The 20245-nt window shown below is 48.6% G+C and overlaps 2 long non-coding RNA genes across 4 annotated transcripts in view; one reads left to right on the top strand and one right to left on the bottom strand.

The window, feature by feature from the left end:
• LOC125753125 (uncharacterized) overlaps window positions 1-11695 on the top strand; it is a 24913-nt gene extending 13218 nt beyond the window's left edge. Inside the window, exon 4 of the long non-coding RNA XR_007404183.1 lies at window positions 11557-11695. This is a non-coding gene — a long non-coding RNA (uncharacterized LOC125753125). The remainder of the gene's footprint in view (window positions 1-11556) is intronic.
• On the bottom strand, window positions 10746-20245 carry LOC112661017 (uncharacterized). 3 transcript variants are annotated; one of them, XR_007404182.1, is made up of 4 exons: window positions 20009-20245; window positions 12846-18307; window positions 11921-12045; window positions 10746-11059 (listed from the first exon to the last, which is right to left on the bottom strand). It is a non-coding gene; the product is annotated as an uncharacterized LOC112661017 (long non-coding RNA). The 3 variants fall into 3 exon arrangements; XR_007404181.1 differs by lacking the exon at window positions 10746-11059 and having other exon boundaries at window positions 11106-12045; window positions 20009-20244; XR_003137376.3 differs by lacking the exon at window positions 10746-11059 and having other exon boundaries at window positions 11106-12045; window positions 14806-18307; window positions 20009-20221.

Genomic DNA, 20245 nt, shown 5'->3' with positions numbered 1-20245 from the left:
TTATTTTTTAGAGAGAGAGTGTATGTGAGCAGGGAGAAGAGAGGAAAGAGAGAGAATCCCAAGCAGGTTCCATGCTCAGCGTGGAGCCAGACGTGGAGCTCGGTTTCATGACTCTGAGATCATGACCTGAGCTGAAATCAAGAGTCGGATGCTTAACTGACTGAGCCACCCAGGTGCCCTCAAATCAAGGCTCTTTAAAATGAGAAGGGATGCTAGGTGGGCAACCGCCCACTTTTGCCCTGTGACAGTCCTCAAGAAGCAAATGAGAGATGCAGAGAGTGTTGTAGTGGCATCTGGATGCCTGATGCTAGGTTTCGGTTCAACTTGCCCTTGGATTCTGTGATGCCTTAAGTCCTACTTTTGAGCTAAGCTGGTTCAAATGGGTTTCTAAACTAGCTCAGGAACTGCTCTAGATCCTAGGCCCGTGGCCCCCTCCTGAGAACAGGGACTGGGAATCTGTGTTCATCAGGGGCCATAATTTGGGTGACATGATCTTGTTATGATGCCAACAGTGGCTGGATCAGTAATCTAGGCCCCATGACCTGGCACAATGACAGTCCCCCTGGGGGAGAGAAATGAAATATGGTGTCCTGGGCATAAGCTTCCTGAAGACAAAGGAAGAGGGATCCAGGACATGTCAATGTGTTGGGTGGCAGAAAGCAGTCACTGCCCAATTGAGAGGAACAAGAACAGTGAGGGACTGAAGGGGCCATTGCTAGGAGAACCCGGGAGATGGGGCGGCACTCAGCTCTGGGAGATTGCATCAATCTCAGTGTCCGGGGCAAGGATGGCCCCATGCTAGCAATCATGGTCTCTGGAATTTGATGATTTCAAATCAAATCTGTGATTTCTCTGAACCTCAATGTTCCCAACTGTCAAACAGGACCACTAATAATTCTCATCTTTGTTGATTGAAGATTAAACAAAGTCATATAGTAAAGCACTTGGCATAAGATCTGGAACCTACTAAATGCTCAATGAATGATAGTTTTAACATTATTATTATAGTAGGTACTCAGGAAACATTTATTGAAAGGAAAGAAAAAGAATAAATTATGTCCCAACATTAGCTTCGCTGTAGCTAAGAGTCCAGTATGGACATGGTGGGGTGTATGCTGGGGTGAGAAGAGGTTGTTAGTATTTCCACTAACCTCATGGGTAGGCTTTGGCCAAAGGCAGCATGATGGTTTCATAGACAGACAGAGGTTCCCTGTGTCTCCCCACATGAGTGATGACAGGTGGCCCCTGTCACCATGATGTGCTCCCAGAGGAGCTACCAGACTGCTTTGGCTTGCCGAGGCCAAAAGAAGAGTCTCTTGATATATCCACTCTGGTGTCTCAGATGCACCTCATGGTCTCCCCACAGTGTTCTCTTAGTTAAAGACACCTCCATTTAGCAAGAAATGTGGCCTGCAATGCCTTTTCTTCCCTCATTCCATTTCCACCAATCACAAGTCCCACAATTTTACCCCAAGAAGCTGTCAGGTGTGTACATTTGTCTCTGCTTCCATCCCTCCTAGTAGGTCAGGTCAGCTGCCATAATAAGCAGCCTTAGGTGTCATAGTTCAACACAAGGAAGCTTTGTTCCTCTCAGCACAGTCCAATGCAGGGAGATGGTGGGGCTCTGCTCCACACAGCCATTCATCGACCCAGGCTCCTTCCAGCTTGTGACTCTGCTATCCCTAGGCCTTGGAGTCCTCCATTGGATCCTTGGCATAAGGTGTGAGGGCAAGAGAAAAAACCTGGACAATGCTTATGGCCGGGCTTACATCATTTCCTCCAACACATTCTATTGGCTAGAACTGAATCACACGACCCCTTGTAACTTCAGAGGAAGCTGGGAATGTAGTCCAGACGAGTGTTCTGGATAAAAAGGAAGTAAGGTGAATAGTGGTCTAGTCTCTCCAGAAAAATGCTTATCCACACCCATCATCTCTTGCTTTGTGTCCTTGAATCCATGTTGGCCCCCTTCAGGCTCTCCACAGAGGGGCAACAAGGATCTTTTCTAAGACCAGAATCTGATCATATCATTAATTTGCTTCAAACCTTCCAATGATTTCCCACTGCTATCAGGATCAAAGTCAACATCCTTTCCCACAAAATCCTATATGGCCTGGCTGTTGCCACCCTCTCACAATGGGCCTCTCATACCCATTTCTCCCAGTTAAAAATCTGATTTTTCAGCTTGGGAATTAAGTGATTTTCTAATTCACATTTTGCTAATCAGTAGAAATACATTTTTTTAAAAAAAAATTAAACTGAGGATTTTTTTTGAGAGTTATGTGAATATAAAATGGTTATATGTTTGGGATTTTTTTTTAGGAACTCAAACTTTGGGCTTCTTTGGTTTTGAAAAACACATGTTTCTTGGGTCAAGTAAGGTCAAACTGTTTCTCTGAAGTCCTACAACAAACAAAGTGGACAGAACGTCACCAGGCCCTTGAAATCCAAGGCCCCTTGAAATCTAACCCTAGCCTGTCTTCCCAGCTTACAGGGGGTGGTGTACTGGTAAACTGGCTCAGCAGAGGGGGAAGGAAAGCTCTGACCTACAGTGTTTGCCAATTTCCACAGTGCAAAGTCTTCCACGGTCGTGGATTCCAAGCTACCGGGGTGACATCACTGAATGCAGAATTGGAAAGAGATGTGCACATTTGGCTCTCAGGAGCCAGTAAGACCAGGCTCTGCCACCGATTCTGGCAGGGAGATGTTTTCCCAGACATGCTGTGCTAGGTCTCATCTCCAGACCTTTCTTCATGCCGTCCCTTCTGCCTGGAATTTCTGTTCATTCATTCAACAAATATCTATCGAGTGCCTTCTGTAAACCAGGCACCAGGACTGTACCAAGAAATTTTCTCATTGAAGGCTGAGCCCTGCCCACTAGTAGGTGCTAGAGAAATTCCCATCATACTGATGAAGTAACTGAGGTTGATGATGTGATATAATTTCGCACGGATCACAGAGCTTGAGAGCAGAGAAGCCAGGATTCAAACTCAAACTGTATGAATCCAGCCCTTGTATTTAAGCAGGCAAGTCTTTTGCTCCTTCCTTCCTTCTCCTTGACAGACTCACGTTTACCCCCCAAAGCTCTGCTCAAGGGCTACCATCTCACTGAAGCCCCTCCTGATCCCTGGTAGACTTCTTATGTCAAAATAGATTTAGACATGCCATGATAGAGAAGTAGCCAGGGGTGAGAGGGAGATGAGTGGGGAGTGAGAAGAGAGAGGGTGCAGGGAAAGAATAGGAGATGATAGAGCAAGAAAGCAAGGAAGAATGAAAATCAGCAAATGAGATGTAACGTGGTTGCCAAAGATGTGTTAAGTAGCATAAAAATTGAATAATGGGTCCTCACTTGCCTTGTGAAACATGCTGCCTGGGAGTTGCACACTCAGATTGCTACCTGGGCCTTGCACGGGATAAAAATGATTAAGACCGACCTGATTTATAATTAAGGCAGAGTAGAGACCATGCCCTCTCTAAAAGGAGCAGCCTTTGCTCAAGTCCAACTGACTTTTGCCACAAGAGCCCGTTCCAGTGTTCCCCACCCCCAGCTCACCAATCTCAGCCAATTTGTTTATTTATTTCCTGAATCAAGTTGCAGGGTGATTGCAGCCTGCAGCCTGACAGGTCTAGGGGTGAGACAAGCAAAGCACCGAGGGCACAACATTTAAAGAGGCACCCACCACTCACTCCCTGATTTTAGGGGGAGATTCAGAGAAATTTCAGGTGTTTCAGGGTGCAAGTATACTAGAAAACCGGAAAGTAAAACCTTCCAAACAAACACACATGCACATTTTGACAGATAAGCAGCAGAGGCCCAGGGAAGGCCTTTGTCCGTGCTGTTCTGTCTGAAATGTTCTGCTCCCCTTGTCACCTTGCTTGCTCTTTCTCGTCACTCAGCGTCACCCCATCAGCATCCTTCCATTTCTGCCTTGCTCACAGTGGTTATCGGTACCTGGCCCCAATCTCAGGCAGCAAGGGAGATCTCAACTGGGGATGCATTGCCTTCCTGGCTATGAGGCACTAGGCAGGCTGTTTGAGCTGCCCTGGGCTCAGTTTCATCATCTACGCAATGGGGATGAGAACTTCTTTAAGAATGTTCATCAAGATGAAACAAGATGATACTCACATAGCACATGGCACGGTGGCTGGCTCAGACTAGATGCTGGACAGACATTGGTTAAAATAAAGCACTGAGAAGCAGTGGGCATTAGGATTAGCCAGGTAATTGGTCTGGACTGTGGTCAGCTCGGAGTGCCAAGCAAGAGAGTGGGTGGGCAACAGGGAGTAATTGAGGGTTCTTGAGCAGGGGAGTGACTGGCTGGCAGGGGAGTGTATGAAGCTTATTCTGGCACCGACTGTGTTGTTTATCAGTGTCTGGGTGAAGACCTTGGCTCCAGTCGAGACCTGAGGGAGCTGCCAACAGAAGGGCCCGGTTAAGCCCTGGAACAATGGCTTTCAGGGGCCTTTGTGAAGCCAGATTCCTGCTGCCTAAACCACCCAACTTCCTGCTCCCAACCTGCTGGGAGCTGCAGGAGGCGCCTTTATCTACCGGTAATGAGCCAGGGAAAGAAATGCTAATTCATCTGTAATCCCCAGGCCACTCCCAGATCCCCATCTCCACCCGGAAACTTTTGCCAAAGGTACCTGCACAGGCTAATAATATTGGTTCTGAGTTTATCTAGGCAAATGGGGTCCTGAAAGGGCTGTCTAGATGGTGAAATGTGACATTAACCCTTTGCACTTCAAGCTTGAGCAAGGTGTAGACGGTAAATCTGACATTCACTCCTTGCTGGAGGTTAGAGTTTCAGACCAGAAGAGAGAACTCCTGTCTACCAACAGGCACGTAGGCACCATCACGAACAGAGATTAGTTTCATCTAGAAGCTGAAGATCTTGGGCTCTCAATCTTATCTCACCCCTCCCTTTGCTGTTAAGCAAACTGCTACCTAGTGAAGATAACAAACATGCTCAAGGTCACCCGTCTAATTTGGTGTCAGGGCTGGGATAGAGTTGCCCTCACCTGATTCTCAAACTTGTTAAGGCACACTGTACAATAAAATTGATTGGCCAGAAAATCTTTGTCCAGTTGGAAAACGAGTGCAAAGTCAATGAAGTTTGTTTTCAAAGCCTGTTTTTGCGTCAGCAAGATGAAAGAAAAAAAAAAAAAAGACTTTCATACCATCATACCGAGTCCATAATTCAGAAAGGTTATTTTTGTTAATCTGGCTAGTTTTAAAGTTGACAATTACTATTTGTTAAGAGAATAATTGAGCTTGGCTCTTAACATTTATGGAAAGGTGCTGGCAAAGGATCTAGTTTCCATACCTGGGCTGTAACATCTCCATGAGGTCACTAACAGGCTGGTGAATCAGCAGGTCAGGGGCAGCGCGCGTAGAGCCGCGCCCCCAGCCTTGTGAGGCTCAAAACACACAAATTCAAGAGATGAAATAGAGGAGGGCAAGCTCCACCCATCTCCCCACCAGGCACCTGTCTGTGCTATGCACAGGTCTTTCTGGGGCACTAAGGTGAGTAGGATTCAGCCATGATATCAAGAAACTCAGGGCTGTCTCCTTACTCAAAACCAGGCAGCTTCACATTCTGTGTCCCAGCAAGTCCACCCCTGGGCCTTCTAGTTCGTCTCTGAGGGATGTTTGCACGGGTACACAAGCATGTTCAGGGCAGTGAATTTGCAGTGACAAAAATTTAGGAGCGGCCTAAATGTCTGTCAAGTAACTTGAAAATGGAAGGCACATTCAAACAATTGAGCAAGGCAGTCACTGAAAGAAGGCAGTGTGGCCCTATGCACCGATGCAGAAGGAGCCAGAGATGTTGCTGTGTTAGAAGACCAAGGGACACAACACTTGCAAGCTGGTATTCTTGTTGGAGAAAATGGATATTCACTTATCTGAGTGTGTGTGGGCAGATTACATTTCTGGAAGGACAGGAATGAAACGAATAGGTGGTCTCTGGGGAGCAAAACTCTACCTGAGGAGAGAAAGAATCTAGCTTTTAATTGTACATTTTTCTCTTTTTCTTTCTTTCTTTCTTTCTTTCTTTCTTTCTTTCTTTCTTTCTTTCTTTTCTTTCTTCTTTCTTCTTTCTTTCTTCTTTATTTTTCTTTCTTTTTCTTCTTTTTCTTCTTTCTTTTCTTTCTTTTCTTTCTTTCTGCCTTAATGTGCAGGCATTACCTTTCCATAAGTCTCCCAACCAGGGCCCCTGAGTGGCACAGTCAGTAGAGCAACCCATTCTTGGTTTTGGCTCAGGGTCATGGGATTGAGCCCGGAGGCGGGCTCTGCACTCACTGTGGAGTCTGTTAAAGTTTCTCTTGCCCTCTGCCCTTCCCTGTGCTTGCACTCTCTCTCTCTCTCTCTCTCTCTCTCTCTCTCTCATAGGTAAATAAATCTTTTCTAAGTATCTCTATCCAAGAGAATAAAAAATTCATGTCCATGCAAAAACTTGTACACGGATAGTCACAGCAGCCTTATTCATAAGAGCCAGAATGTGGAAACAACCCAAACGTCCATCAACTGATGAAGTGGTAAATAAAATGTGGTCTAGGCACACAATGGAATACTATTTAGTCATAAAAAGGAGTAAACTACTGTTACATGCTACAACATGGATGTACCCTGAAAACATGCCCAGTGAAAGAAGCCAGTCACAAAATGCCACAAACTGCATGAAATGTCCAGGATAGGCAGAGCCAAAGGAGCAAGGTGTAGACGGTACTCTCTCTGTGTCTCTCATGAATAAATAAACAAAATCTTAAAAAAAAAAAAGGGAGGGGGTGAATCTTATAGTATTTATTTATATATTTATTGTATGCCAATGAAGCAGTCATTTAAAAGAGTAGTTACTGTCTTTCTCCATTTCTTAAGGCTGCTGTAACAAAGTACCCAAAACAGAGTGGCTTTTAAGAACAGACACTTACGGGCAGCCCCAGTGGCGCAGCGGTTTAGCGCCGCCTGCGGCCCAGGATGTGATCCTAGAGACCCTGGATGAGTCCTATGTCAGGCTCTCTGCGTGGAGCCTGCTTCTACCTCTGCCTGTGTCTCTTTCTCTCTCTCTCTCTCTCTCTCTCTCTCTCTGTCTCTATGAATAAATAAAGTCTTTAAAAAAATTAAAAAAAAAAAAAAAAAAGAACAGAAACTTACTGTCTCATAGGTCAGGAAGCTAGAGGTCCCAGAGCTGAGTGTCAGAAGGGTCGGGTCCTGCTTCCTCTGACAGCTCCAGGGGAGGATTCTTCCTTGCCCCTTCCAGCTTTTGGTGTTTGCTGGCAGCTGTTGGCATCCCTGGCTTGCGGACGTGTCACTCTGGTCACACGGTAGAGTTCTCTCCGTGTCTCTGTGTTCAAATTTCTCTTTTTTACAAGGACATAGTCATACTGTATTGGGGCCCACCCAAATGACCTCATCTTAACCTGGGTCATTCTACAAAAACTATTTCCAAATAAGGTCACAGTCATAGGTACCAGGGGTGAGAATGGGCATATATCTTTTTGGGGGGATGCAGTCTAACCCACAATACTATGTCTATAAATGTTTTTAATGAAGAGACTGTATCTGCCTAGTAGAGGAGAAAGGCCTGCATGCAGAGGAGAGTGCCCATTACAGTGTGTATGATGTATTCAGGAAGAGGACTCGGGGCTGTGCAAATTCAGGATAAAGAAGACATGGCTCTGGAAATCAGGGGTGGCTTCCTAGAGGACGCATTTGAGTTGGGCCTCCTGTCAGGTGATTATAGAATCTGTCCTATGAACCAGGATCCCTAGTTTTTGAAAGTGAAAGGAGACACTGTTAATAATCACGTGGTATAAACCAGGGTTGTGGCAGGTCTGTTGGATGCTGTGCTCGCCTTGGTGTTAGGAGATGGTGAGAATTTGAACATGCAGAGATTGAGGAGGAGTGGCATTAAGAATGTACCGGATGGAGAGAAACAGTAACTGCTAAGGCTCAGAGGTAGGGAACCAGCAGACCGTGCAGGGAAGGGCCCAGTGTCCTGGAAGAGGGAGCCGGCTGCTGAGGGGGGCGGCACAGATGCCCCAAACTCAAACCAGGAAACCAGCTAGCAGAGCTGCTTTGCACATCAGCTGGAGAGCACAAAGCTCCCCACTGATGCATCTGCTGACATGGGCCGCACCCCGGGGAAAACAGGCTTGTCTTCACTCCATTGTTCAGCTCTGATTACAGCGTGGAAGCCAAGGGCAGGGGGTTGTCAGTTTGGTTGTTAAAACCTTAGACAAATATATATTTTTTTAATTTTTCTGGAAACTTTCCTACTCTGGTGTCCAACATGCCCTGTTTGCATTTTGTTTTGTTATTGTTATTTTTGGAAAGGGATGTGTTGAAGGTATCGACGGCTGCATCAAGTAAAAGCTGGTTTTTAGTTTTTTAATCCCTTGGAAGAATATCAATCATTTGTTGTTCTCGTTAAAAAAAAAAAAAAATACTTTTTTTTTTCAAAGAACATTTTACATTTATGGGAGAGGTAGGAAAAGCATTTTATAGCAAAATGCTGAGGCTGTGTTCCTAAAGGAGGGATCTGGTATTTGAGCTTCCATAATCCCCAGTGGGCTGTATGTTTTTCTCCAGGTGCTCCGGGCTCCCAGCGAGCAGACCCCCTCCTTGGCGGCCCTACCCCCTCGGCTTCCCACACCTTCCCACACTCCCCAGCTTGTTGGGGGTGCCCTGGGGCACAGAGTCCACATGCTGGTCACCCCAAATGTGCACCTCCTGTCCAGATCCCCCACCCTCAGGCTCCAGACCCATGTGTCCAACGGCCTTCTGGACAATCCCCTCTCTCTTTTTCTAGGCAAGTGATATTCACTTTCTACTTGAGGTAGTAATATGAAATGTCCTTTTGAAAGAAACTCATTCAAGTTTTTTTTCTTTTAAATGAGAGTTCTTTATAGAAAATCATTAGGTCGAAAACCGTGCAGGTGGCATGCAGATAAAGTTGTGGGAATTCTTGGTGAAACCAGTGTTGTTTCCCATGTAAACCAGGCTGCATCCTGCCCCCCATCTCCTGCCTGAATCATCCCTTTCACCTCTAGATCAATGCCTCCTCATTCTGTGACATCTTTCTCACCCCAGACCTGTCTCCCTGCCCCAAGTCTAAGCAGCCTGTCCTCACGCCCCAGCCCAAGTCCCACTTCCTCGTGGAGGAATGGTAGAGGAATAATGACATCTCTTTTCCTCTGTCATTTCTTGGTATCAGGGACTCCTAATAGACCAGGGGTTCCTGGGTCAAGGCCTGGTTGGGCTTCCCTGTGCCACCTCCCAGCACAAGTAACAGAGGGAGAGCTGGCCCAGATGCTTGAACTGACCTGGACTGGGCCACTTGAACCACCTGGACTGGTGGTTTCTGCTTTTGGGCCTGGGCCCCAGAGTTTACTACTTGTGGAGGTGACAAATCTTGACGGGGGAGCAATTGGAGGGGATGATGGGTGCAGTCTCTTCCCATGTTTTTGTACCCTCTACCTGTTTGGATGGTATTTGCATCCTGGCCCATCCTGCTCTTGCATCTCTTCCTAGGCAGGCTCCTTCTGGATGCTGCTGTGGCTGGGAATGGGTGGGTAAGCCCACCCTTGATCATGGGCACAGGAGTATGCAAGCCCAAACACCTTGCCTCCAGGAGTGGCAGGCTTGCAGTGTGACTTAGCCTCCAGAGTAACTGGGGAACCAGGATGGAGCTGCCATCTGTGGGGTCCTCACTCAGCATCCTCTCCCCTTCCAGATCCTGCTTCCTCTGTGCCCTCATCAGATTCTCCCAGGAGTTGTTCCTATCACATCCCTGGAGCATGAGTCTCTGACACAGAGAACCCAGCCTGAGATGGGTGTTTGGAACTCTGGGGCCCCAAATGAAAGCATCTATCTTGTGGTAGGATTCAGTGGTCTGGAGACTGGGAAAGAGATCTGGGGGTCTTAGGGTCATAGGAACCAGCAGAGGAGGTAAGGTCACTCAAGGAAAATGTAAGGCTGAGAACAGAGCCTACCTGACCTCCAGCATTCAAAGCTTACCAGTCAGGAGTCAGCCACATAGAGGCCCCAGGGATCGAAGAGAGCCAGGCAGGTGTGGCCAAGCACCAAAGGACACAGGGGTCAGAGAGGACCCAAATTGAGTCCTGGGCTGACGAGAGAGGCCAGGTCTTTGACAGGCAGGGGTCTACAGGAGGGATGGAGGGCAGTGGACAGAGGCCAAAAAGCCCTGGGGGGTTGGCAATCAGGGGTGGGAGGTCGGTGGCCCCTTGCCCATGAATCCACACTGAGTCTCATGCCAGGAGCTGGGGTAGCTGAGTGTGGCACAAGTTGAAGCCTAGAAACAGTTACTATAGTTAGCAGGAGAAAGGGTTGGCCATACAGATGGCACTGGGGACAGCTCTGCCCACTGGTGTCCCCATGGCCTGAGTCTTGGCCTGAGTCTAGGGTGTCCCCAGACTGATGGGGACTGGTGTCCCCCCTAGACTGAGTCAAGGCTGGGGCTGGCTCTGAATTAGAGGCAATTCCAGAAACTCCAGTAGGGTTGGAATTAGTGTGAGGGGAGTGAGGTGCCTCGGGTGCAAAGCTGAAGGAGGTGCTCACTCTTCCAGGGTCAGGTCTTGTGCCCTTCACCCTGGTCTCAGCATCATTCTATAGCTTAGCATTCAACACTCATGCTCTGGCCCCAACCCACCTCCACTGTATGTCCCCCACCCCAGCACTATCCACAAACAGGGTCCCTCCACCTCCTGCAAAAGTGTTAGCTCATCTATGCCTTTTACTTGGATCACTTTTCCCTTCTCTGCATGGCAAACACCTGATTATTCTGCAGGACTTTGGGCAAATGTCCAATAGATGCCCTGCAGCCAGATCACCTGGAGCCACCAGTAGTTAAATAGTGTGGCCTTGCTGCTCATGGGGATTCTGAGTTCTCTGTAGAGAGTGCTGAAAAGAACTCATTATAGGATTTGGGCTTCAGCTGGGTGATTTAGGGAAGGAACACAGGTAGGAGGGGCTCACCAGATTGGATGCTGCCAGAAAGCAGAAGCAATTGTGCGACCGAGGATCCTCAATCAGTGTCATCTACAGAGTGGGAGACCAAAACGATGATAATGCTGATAGGTGATAATTGGTAGAGACATATTTATTTTAGCTTAATAAGAGGCTCAATGAGAGAGGGAGCTTGGGGTTTTGTGGGTAGCATGGGGACCTCGTTTTGTCCATGCTGAGAAACAATTGTGAAGTGGCCTTGCTGTGTCTCACCCTCTCACTGTCCCAGAGGGACCTCGGGTGAGGTTGGTGTTTTGTGAGCCTGTTTATGTCCCATGGGGGGACATAAACAGCTAGAAGTCAGGCCAGCTTCCAGGGGCTGCTTCTCTTTTTATTTCTCCAGCTCTGAAAAGTCTCTTCACAGCTTCCACAGTGAACACCCGCTGCCTGAATGCATCTTTTCCTCCTGGGTGCTCTAAGAACTTTTTTTTTTTAATCAGCATATAGCATACAAACAGTGGCTGTTTGCACACTAATTTAAAAGAATGTTCCTAATGGTACAGCTCATCGATTTTTGTTTTCATTTGCAGACACCTGTGGAGCACCACCCAAGGTGGAGATAAAGAACACTTCCACACCCCAGAAGGATCCCTTGTGCCCCCTCCCAGGTGACACCCCACCCCAAGGCATCCACTATCACCCTGTCACTGCAGAGGCCTCTTTGGAACATCCTATAAATGGAATCGTGCTGCACATTCCTTTGTGTCTGGCTTCTCTCGTTTACCGTAAAATCTACAGACTTTACCCATGCTGTCATAGGAGGCAGCAGCTTCTTGTGTTTGTTGCTATGCAGTGTTCCATATTCCAAAGCACCACAGCAGTTCAGTGGGGGAAAGGAATGACTTTCAACACATCATGCTGGAATGACTGGACATCATATGGAAAATCGCAAACCTTGACTTGATGCTCCATGCATAGACATGATCCAAGGTGGATGATAGACTGCAGTGTAGAGCATTCAAGGCAGTCTTTATGGCCTTCGGGAGGCAAGGATTTCAACAGAAGACAAGGCGCCCTACCTGGGAAAGAAGAAATACAGATGTTGTACTTGATTGAAATTAACAACATCAAAAGATACCTTTAAGAAAGTCAAAGGGCAAGTCCCAGCGAGGAGGAAATATATTTTTTTAAGATTTTATTTATTCATGAGACAGGGATCCCTGGGTGGCGCAGTGGTTTAGCGCCTGCCTTTGGCCCAGGGCGCGATCCTGGAGACCCGGGATCGAATCCCACATCGCGCTCCCGGTGCATGGAGCCTGCTTCTCCCTCTGCCTGTGTCTCTGCCTCTCTCTTCTCTCTCTCTCGCTCTCTCTCTCTCTCTGTGACTATCATAAATAAATAAAAATTTTAAAAAAACTAAATATTTACTCATGAGACACACACACACACAGAGAAAGAGAGAGAGAGAGAGGCAGAGACACTGGCAGAGGGAGAAGGAGGCTTCATGCAGGGAGTTCAAAGCGGGACTCGATCCTGGATCCCAGGATCAAGATCTGAGCCAAAGGCAGGCGCTCAACGGCTGATCCACCCAGGTGTCCCTAGGAGGAAATATTTTGTTTACTCTTTCGATCTTGGCTTATCATTTCCTTGATGGTTTACTACATATTTCAGCATGCGTCCCTTTTTTCCCTTCACTTTTATCCTCCAGGTTAAGATAAAATTGGCACGTGACACACAATTACACATTGTGTAAGTTTAAGGTGCTCAGGGATGAGAATATTTAAGCATGCAATACAGTATCATTAGCTATAACAGCATTAACAGCATGCTGTACATTAGATCCCCAGAACTTATTCATCTTAGGACTGGAAGTTTGTACCTTTGACCAAGAGCTCCCCATTTTCCACACTCCTGATGCCTGGCGACCACGACTCTACTCCGTTTCTCTGAGTTTGACTTTTTCAGATTCCGCCTACAGGTGAGACCATATAGTATTTGTTTTTCTCTGAGTTACCTCGCTTAGCATCATGCTCTCAAGTTTCATCCAAGCCACAGCAAATGGCAGGCTTGCCTTCTTCCTCATGGCTGAATACTATTCCGTTGTACGTGAACACCACATCTTCTTTATCCATTCATTTATCGATGCTGGACACCTAGGCTGTTTCCCTATCTTGGCTATTATGAGTAGTCAGCATGAGTTTTCTTCTTCTCTCTTTCCCATGTGTATTTCATTCAAAAGTCATGTGGATTTTAGTTCCAATTCCATCCAGTCCATGACATGAAATTGATAAAAAAAAATCTCCTAAGATTTGGAGGAGCCAAATTATTTAATTTTCACAGAGCCGTTTGTGCTTCAGTTCCTGACCAGTACTTTGGCAGCTGGGATGGACCCTCTCGAGGCTGTGGTGTTTATCCCCCTCATTGTCTACAGGATCATGAGGCCAGTATTATCATTATCTCCTCCTTCCAGCTGAGGCAACCAAGGCTTCAGGAGGCTAAGGGTGCACCAAGGTCATCCGCAGCACCCCTAGCCAGTGTTGTGGTCAGTGCGTGCCTGGTATACAGTAGGTGTTGACTAAATGCTTCAAAACCTGCAGGATTTCCTCAGCTTTGGGGCTCCGCAGACCCTTGTGTGTGTGCGTGTGTGTGTTGCCAGGTACTAATTGCATGTCCGTGTAGCAGTCCCAGGCAGGAGACATGATTTTACCATTGGATATGGATGTCAGCTAAATGCTGCAGGATGCCCACATCCTACCTCTTCATGCCAAGAAATAACCAAACGTTAAGACCATCCCTGCTTTTACAGTCCTAACCCAGCCCTAAAGCCTGGGACACCAAAGACAGATGACAAAACACAAACAGGGCAGTATCCCCGCCCCAGGACTCCAGCTACTTTCCATTCGTCAACAGTGCCTGAAGTTACACCCCAGCTCCAAGGTCAACGTGTGGCCGCTGGGAGGTGAGGCACTCCACCTCCCCAGGTCTCTAAGCCGCAAAACAATGGAGATGCACTCAGAGGCTTGCTCCCAACTCAAAGGGGCTGACCAATTAATTCACAGCTCCTGCCTCCCACCTCCAGCCAGCCGGTGCCTGGCTGGGCACTGCATGTCCTGTTTTTTCCAGGACAGCTGCTACCCTAAATCCTCAAAAATAGGAAAAAGGCCAAAAGAGAGGGAAAGAAAACATCTCTCCTTATTATCAATCGGCTTACGTATGGAGATGTGTGAGGAACACAGAGATAGTCCCCAGACTTGGGGTCAAGTTCTGCCTCTGTCATTCACAAGCTGGGCCTCAGTTTTCTGGGCTATAAAATGGGCGTGATATCATTGCTCACTTCAGAGTGTCATAGGGAGGACTTAAGAATGTGCAAGGGTTTTGAGCTTAGGATCTGGAATCTAAGGATCAGGATTCAAGGGCTGGCCTTGGGCGGATCCCACAACCTCTCTGAATGTCTGGTAGGAGTCTTGCCAAAGCTGATGGCCAAGGCCCTCCTGACTCCGTCTTCCTGGCTCAGGAGCCACAGTGTGCTCATATGAAATGACGGGATGCTGGTAAGAATTGCTGCGAGGACAGAACACAATAATGTTTGTGCAATGGAAACCATAAAGTATGGCATCTTTATATATTTCGTATATATTTGCTGAGAAGCTGTTATATTCTGGACACTGAGGGGGGTTACAGAGATAACTCTAGCACCTCAGGGATTCCAGGGCCAAGGGGAAGAGACAGGGTAAGCACACACCATCCACTCCCCACCCCTGCCCTATGCTTTGGGTACCACTGCATCCCCAGCCAATGGGTGAGGAAGCTGAGGGCCAGGCAGACATCATACAACGTACCTGTCTAGCTGTTTCTCGTGTGCTTTGTGCTGCTCCAATCAAAACAGGCTCCAGCTGGTTTTGATGGAGGAGATTTGGGCTAAGGAGACAGGAATGGGAGTGGCTTATTATGGTGGGGGTGGACAGGAAACACCAGATCGGCTTAGTGAGCAGCAAATAGGTCTTGGTGGCGGAGACTCAACTGTCCCAGGCTACAGGGACAAGCAGGGGAGATGGTGCAGAAGACACATCTGGGGAGCCAGATGTCTTAGCCTGAAGCCATAGGAATGACATCTGCATACCTGGCCAAACCCAGAGCTCAGGCCTGGGGATGCAAAGGGGAATCAGACATTTGCTAGGCCCTGGGAGCTCATGACCTTGCCAGTGAGTCAGATCCACAGGGTGGAAGCTCAGGCAAGTGAGGGAGCCCACAGGGCCTCCAACCCAGCCTGGGGCACCAGAGAAGCCTTCAGGAAATGTGAGGCCTGCCTGGACCTGAAAAGATGCACAGCTAGGCGAAAAGGGGTGGGGAGGACTTGGAGGGAGAGGGAATGATGTGTGCTAAGAATCTCAGGCTGGAGGGAGGCAGGAGGCATCTGAGGAGGCATAAAGGGCTAAATGGGATCCAGAGCTTGGGGGGAGGGATCAGCCTTGGACAAGAGGAAAAAGGATGGAGAGGTCAGTTTGCAGATGGTGGGAGGGGGGGGTGTTGAGGATTGGAAGAGGGAGTGGAGTGACAGGAGACACCTCTATCCTTGTTCCCCACTCCCCACACCCCATGCTAACTCTGCTCCAGCCACACCTGCCTCCTGGCTGTTCCTCCAGCATTTCTGCACACTCACTCCAACCTTGAGCTCAGGATCTTAGGAACAAAGGGACCTCCAGGCCTTTGCACACGCTGTTACACCCTTGGCCTAGAATGTCTGCCGGGCTCACTCCTTGTTATTGTTCCAGTGTCTGTTCACACATCCCTTCCCTGATGGGCATTCCTTGGCTATCCCATCACTGCTGTCTCTTTACCCTGCTTTATTTCTTTCTGAACACTTATTACTTACTGACATATAATCATGAGCTTAAATGCATATTGTCTGTCTCATCCATTTAGCATGTAACTTGCAGAGAATGTCAGTGTTGCTCATGGCTATATCCCTGACACCTAGACCTGGTATGTAGTGGGTGCTCAAAAAAAGTGTGTTGAGTGAATGAAAGACCAACTAGAACAGGCAGGAGGTAAGAGGGACAGTCTTTGGTGACCATTTTACAATTTTTCTCCCAAAGACACATTTGGAAAGACCTCTGCTCTCTGGCATACAAAATGAGCATGCATATGGCTTCCTCCAAGCCTTGCCCACCCCCCACCTCCCACCTCTGTAGAGATACCTAGGTCGCTATACTCTGCCTCTGGTTGGATGGAGGGCTCTGATTTTGCTGGGGAAGCTGGCATGGGGTAGGGGGTAAGGGTTGGAGTTGGGACATCAGATTAGATTTCAAGGAGCTGCTCTCTGGAACTTTGACTGGGGCAACTGGGATGAGTCTCCCCTGTTCCATGTATCTCTCATCTTCCAGCAGGCTAGCCATGGTTTATTCCCATGGGGCAGCAAGGTTCCAAAAGAGTTAGCAGAAGCATGTAAAGCTTCTTGAGACCTAGGCCTGGAACTGGCACACCATCACTTCCACATTCTAATGGCCAAAGCCAGGAATAGGGCCAAGCTCAGATTTAATGTAGGGAGAAACAGACTCTGACTCTTAGTGGGACGAGCTACAAAGTCACAAGGGACAGTGCACCCAAAGAGGTGTGAAGTGTTGTGGCTGGTTTTGCAACCAATCATATATATTAAGCCACAGGTGCAAGACATGAAATAATATGAATTATTGGTCACTTCTAGGAAGTAGGGGTGAGCGATATGGATCTCCTCTTATATTTTCTGATATGCCCTTTCATGGTGTTTTATGTTTGTTTCAAAAATGAAACATTTTGATTTTAAAGAAATGAAGAATGTATCCTTGAGGTGTGTTTTCAGATTTACGAAATGATACTCTGTGCTCGAGGAGGGGGAGTATCTGGCAATCCTTTGCTTGCAGGAGAGATTGGAAACGCCCTATGTGAATGAACACCAGTGGGTCCTGCTTAGGCAGCAATTAAGGCCTCCACTTGATGGAATTTTGTTCACGGGTAAAACGAAGAATCCCATAGCCTGAAATGTTCTGATACACTGCAGGACACGTAATGTGAAAACAGCAAGGTGTGCAGGCACTGTACGCGCCCTCTGGTGTGACAGGTGTACAGACTGTCTCTGGAAGGGGGCACAGGACAGCAGCAGGGGCTGTTTGGGGGTCGGGGTGGATGGGGAACAGCTTTCTCTTTATATCCTTTCGTACCCTTACAATTCTGTATCACATGAGTATGGCTCCTCTTCAAAAATAGATAGAAGTTCAAAATGATTTGTTTTTGAAAGTAAATCAAAGTTTTAGAAAGAAAGAGGAATTCTTTGTGAAATGCCTGGGGGAGGGAGACAAAGGATGACATAGAATTTGTTCCAACCACTGACTCATTCTTTGACCCATGGGTAAGTCACTGGCTGTCTCTGAGCTTCAGTTTCTACTAGCTACAAAATGGGCCAAGTCTCCTTGGCTCCCTCCCAGGTTACTGTGAACAGGGCCACTGTGTTAGGCTACTCCAGGGGGTGCTGCTCACATCACAGTCCATGTGACTGGCGGCTCTTACAATTGTGCAGTGCACGGCATGAGCAACCATAGGAGGCAGCCCTGATTGGAGTCCTAAATGGGATAATGGTGAGGAGACAGCTTTGAACATCATGAGGGTTCATGTGCATATGTGTGTGTAGAATGTGAAAGTGCATTCCTCTGACTAGGTGTGTATTTTCTGCTGACATGTGTCCTGTGGACATGAGCTGGGCTCACCCTCCCTTCCTTCCCCAGCTCAGGCTCCTGAGTCTTCTAAAAACCATGCCAAAGAAAAGAAGGGGCCACATATTAGGCTGCTGAGGCCTCACACTTCACATTTAGGGGCTCAGTCGTGAGGCAAACTTGTATCTTCAGGCTCTTTCCATGCTGGCTCAGCATCTCCGTCCCCCAGATGCAAGAGAGGAATTCTCACAGACCAAGATGCTGTCTGCTTTTCAAAGTGCAGAGATATAAGCTCAGTCAAATCCCAGCTCTGGCACTTACTGCCCTTGGGACCTGTGAGCCTCAGTGTTCTCATCCGTGAATTGGAGATACCGATCGTGAGGGCGGCTGTAAGGATGAAATTGTACAGTGAGGTCAGGCACATACGAGGTGATGCAGTCAACGCTGGCTTCTGGAACTGGCTCCTGGGACCACTCATGTGCTCAGCCCTCATCATCTCACAGTGGTTATGTTTACACAGACATAAGATGCACAGAAGGAAACACAGCCTGTGTCCTCAGCATTGGTGATCCCAGGAATGGGAGGGCATCATAAAGAAGAGAACTCCATGCAGGATTGTAAAGTTGGCAGAAACCCAAGTGAAGTCATTTGCATTCTGTAAATACAGAAATAGTTAGAAAAAGAAAAAGAAAAGAAAAGGCTGGGCACAGAGGATTTTTAGGGCAGTGAAACTACTCTGTATGCTACTACAATGGTACATACACGTCTTGTACATTTATCCAAATCCACAGAATGTACACCACCTAGAGTGAACCTTCAAATAAACTAGGGACTCTGGGTGATAATGATGTGTCGGTGTAGGTCCAGGCTCTACAACAAAGGTACCAATCTGTTGAAGGAGGCTGCGCATGGGTGGGGCCAGGGAGGATGGGAAATCTCTATGTTCCTCTCAATTTAACTGAACCTAAAATTGCTCTAAAAAAAAAAATCATTTACTTAAAACAACAACAACAACAGCAATTGTTATAGTCCACAGAGGGCACATGTGTCTATCACACAGAAAATCCCCCAGGCCTGAGAGAGATCTTCATTGTGTGGACCAGACGGTGCAGGGAGAGCCCTGCAGCAGGGGCCAGAGGCCTGAATCTGAGTTCCAGGTCTTTCTGTGCCTGGCCAGCTGGGTGCCCGGCAGTTGGCCACTACTACCAATAATGTTCAGGGCCTTTCTTGCATGCCCTAGCCTCCCTCACTCACCACACTTCCTCTTCCACATTCAAGAGTTTTTGACACACTCCTCTCACCTAGGAAGAAGATCTCACTGTCTTACAGCCTCGGCAAGGAAAGAAGCCTCACAGGTCAAGGCCATGGTGAGAGGAGGAAGATCTCCATGTACAGAGGAGTCAGCCCTAGGGCCAGTCCCCGACCTGGGGGTTGGTCTTTAATTTATGTCCCAGCAGCCAGAAGCTGGGCAATACTGCTAGGCCTCACAGCCAGCTTCAGGAATGGGGAGGCCAGAAACCCCACATCTAGTTCCTTCCAGGGAAGACAATGGCCTCAGCCTCTTGGTTGCCGTGTGACCTTGTGTGGTCCCTACCCTATCTGCCTCATCAGATTCTCATGATCCAGGTTTCTGACTGGTTTCAGGGGCTCTCTAGGCTGGGCCTGGGGCCAGGGGTCTGCATGGCACAGGAGGCGACGTTTCCCAGAGTGGGCTGGGGCCTAGTGGGCACAGTGCCCACCCCTCAGAGGTGCTCCGGACTCCAGAGTTTGTGCGGGGCAGGGCAGGCAGATGGAGGGGAGAGGGCAAGACCGCCAGGCACCTGGTGGGAAAGGAAGACAGGTGTCTTCTGGCAGGGGGGGGGCAGCCTGAAATCTACAAGAGAAGGCCATCTACAAGAAGTGGCTTTTCTGGGCTCCTTCACCTGAGTTCAGAGATAGGAAACAGGCTCAAAACAGCACGCGGTACCTGGCCGAGTCTGAGCCCTGCTTTCGGTCTGGTTCTTCCTCGGCACAGCTGAATGCCCCTGGGGCAAGCAGCCGCTTTTCTGCTGGAGCCTCAGAAGCATCACCCTGTGGTCACAGACCCTAAGTGCCCTACGCAGTTTAGAGGCAAGGACCAGGCGAGGGGATGTCAAATTCCAGGTGAGAGGCCCCTTCAGGAATGGTCAGCAGTGACCAGCGCTGAGTTTGTTCCCACAGTCGTGGTTCCAATGCCAGCTCTGCCACTTGACCAGCTGCGTCTCCGTGGCCAAGTAACTTCGCTTCCCTGAGACCCGGTCTTCCTTTGCAAACGGGGGGGGGGGGGGGGGGGGGGGAGGGGGGTAGGTTACAGGGATGTAGTGCGACCCTGTGTCACCTGCTTGCCCAGGGCAGGCCCTCCGACGGCCGTCGCCCCTGCCGCTAAGCCGCTGCTCTGAGTTACCAGGGCGGGGACAGCAGCCTACGGCGCCCGTCTTCCCCTCCGCTTCCTCGCGGTGAACTGGGGCCCCAACGCCGGGCTGGCCGGTGGCTTGCGGCGGGGTCACGAGCGCGCAGCGCGGGAGCAGCGCGGGGCCCGGAGCCGCCCGGCCGAGGCTGGCCTGTGGTCACGGCG

The sequence above is a fragment of the Canis lupus genome, chromosome 20 (assembly GCF_003254725.2).
Source record: "Canis lupus dingo isolate Sandy chromosome 20, ASM325472v2, whole genome shotgun sequence".
In the NCBI taxonomy this organism is placed as follows: Eukaryota; Metazoa; Chordata; class Mammalia; order Carnivora; family Canidae; genus Canis; species Canis lupus.
The sequence above is the reverse complement of the archived record's forward strand: the minus strand, read 5'-3'. Positions and strand labels throughout refer to the sequence as shown.